Consider the following 2952-nt stretch of genomic DNA (forward strand, 5'->3'; position numbering starts at 1 on the left):
AGACGTTTAGTTAAATTTCTAGTCATTGTATGACATGTGACAAAAAGTAATAATTAAAAATTAACAACATTTGTAACCTAACCTTTTTATTCATAATTTTTATATTTTTTTTAAAAGTATCATAATTTAAGTTTTAAAACAATAGTGCACACAATATGGACACAAAATAAGACACATTTCCTATACCTACGTGTTTTACATATTAATAAAATATAATACATAGTTTTTTTATATAAAATAGCAATACATAATTAATAGATAATATAGTTTATTATATTTGCCTGACTTGAAATAGACATTTAACTAAATGTCTAGGCGGATAGTGAAATTGCATAAAAATTAAATTCTTTGCCTAGGCATTTATTAAAATGCCTAATTTGACTATATGCCCACGACATATACATTATATATTTTAATGTGTTCAACATTTAAAGTCAACTGCGTATGATAACATTTGGTGTGATTACTTATTAGTTTCTTAATTTTATTGTATACAATTTTTGTTGTTGTTAATTGTTTACTTTATTTTATAAATATTAAAAATGCATTGAAATTGCCCATTGAAGCTACTTCTATTTGTATAGGTACCTACCTAGTTTGACTATATAAAATAACTAATGATCAGTAATATTATTAAAATAGAGATCAAATCTAGGTAGTGTATAAAGTCTGAAATAGTTCATGTGAAATCACTACCTATACAATAAAATATTCCACAAATACGTGAAACATTGATTTTTTTTTAAATTCCAATATTTAAGATAATCATCCACCAATAAATAATAATATAGTCCATTAGTTGTAGCATATTTATGTAATAAGTGCATGGTTGACAATACCCAACATAAATCATTAGGTTGTTTGTTATGTTGTATATGTTATGTTTATTGTATCTTGAATCATATTATAGGCTATAGGAAGCTTATAACACCAAACGTAACCCCTATTTCATATTAAAAACTTAATATAGTATATGAATATAATATAATGCTACAGTAATGAAAGAATTCTCTATGATATTGTATCATACAGATATGATATTATATAGATATTAATATTATACAGATATTGATATTATTATTTTATACAGATATTGTATCAAATTGTTTTATGGTTCGGTTAGATTAAGTCACATGGGTGGATAGGCAATTTTTGAACTACCGGGAAATATTTGTTAGGACCTCATACTATAAATAATGAAACATATATACCAACAAAGGCATCATTATTTAAAATATATTATTTTTATGAAACAATTCTTTCTTAGCTACCTCTGTATTGAAATTAATACATTTCAAAAAAATTTATTAAAATATTATAATAGGTACAGGAAAATCCTAAACATGTATATAAAATGTATGCATCTGACTTTTAGATCCTTCTGAAAGTAAATTTTAAATTTCACATTCCTTATGTTTGTGAAGAAATTAAATAATTACTATAAACAGGGAATTTAAAATTAGTTATAACTTATAACTAGAGGTCGGATTTATATTCTCTTACAATGCTTAAAATATGATGTTTTGATGTCACATAAAATTGGCAATATATTCTCATAATATTCTTTTAAAATACCAGATATATGATGTTTTATGTCCTTAAATATGCAAAATATTCTTTAAATAAAAAAAAAAATTCAGTTTAAATTTATTTTTTATTAATTTGGTTTTAAATATATTTAATTTAATTAATTTTACAATAACAATTAATAACTATATATTGTTCCATGTGACCATGTGTTCTGGTGTCATTTTAGTACGCCGGTTTGTAAGAATGTTTTTGTATATACTGAAGGACCGTTCGACATCAACCGATGTCACTGGTGAATATTGCATATCGGCTATCATAGTCGGTGAATAATTATCCGAAAGTTGTACTGAGTTATTTCCACTAAGAACTTATAACCTATAACATATAACCTTGTTATTTCAGATGAAAAATACAATTATTAACATATTAATCTTATATACATAGCTATAGTTGAATAATTACGAGTTTGTATTAAAATGGATCAACAGCTAGGTTTTGTTTATATTCTAAAACTCTTTTAGCCTAATAATAATAAACAATTTTGCTTAAAAATAACTTTTGATTATTCAGAACAATTATATTTAAATTTTAAATTATATCGTAATTAAAATAATTTCTTATATTATTTATAAATATAAGCGAGTGCGAGTTCTTAATCAAAGGTCTTTATTTATACATAGGGGGGCTCCACTCACGGTATTGTCAAAATTCAAAACTAATGTAGATTTGCCCAATACAAACATATATTTCGTTTATTTTAATACTTTTAAATATATTTAAATTCCGTATCATAAAATAAATCTTAAGAAGGCTGCAGGGGAATGCAGTCAATGAAAAAAGTGGCTTTTAGAATAAAAAGCCAGATAAAACTGAAGGAATTTCATTAGACGGATTTCAATTTTTAAAACGGATAAAAAATTGATTAGGCGCCTATCAAGTTTATTTAGTTTCGAGGTGGTTTTGAATTTCTGAATATCTATTTTTAGATTCTGAGTGGAACGATGAATGTATTGATTTTACAATGATGTGTGTTTTTTTTTTAAATTTTTTTTTTTTTTTGTTTATTTTTGTGTCTGTCATATCCTTTTAGGACAGTAAAAGTGCTTGGATTTTCTTCAACAGTACTTTTTCTGATATGAAAGTGAATCTAGTTGGTACTTTGGGGGGTCAAAAGTAACATTTTTCCAATAGTTTTCAAAAGCGCCGTGAAAAACAAAAGAAAAATTAAGGAAAAACGGGAATTTTTACGCAAAATCTGTTTTCGAGAAAATTGATTTTGGTTTTTGGTGTAACTTTAAAACGAATGACTGTAGATACATGAAATTATCACTGGTTGTTTATATTTCCATTTTCTATACATGATAAAATTTTATTTGTTGAGTAAAAATACTTGAAAATTTAATACAGGCTCCTACTATATTA

This window comes from Acyrthosiphon pisum, chromosome X (assembly GCF_005508785.2).
Source record: "Acyrthosiphon pisum isolate AL4f chromosome X, pea_aphid_22Mar2018_4r6ur, whole genome shotgun sequence".
Lineage (NCBI taxonomy): Eukaryota > Metazoa > Arthropoda > Insecta > Hemiptera > Aphididae > Acyrthosiphon > Acyrthosiphon pisum.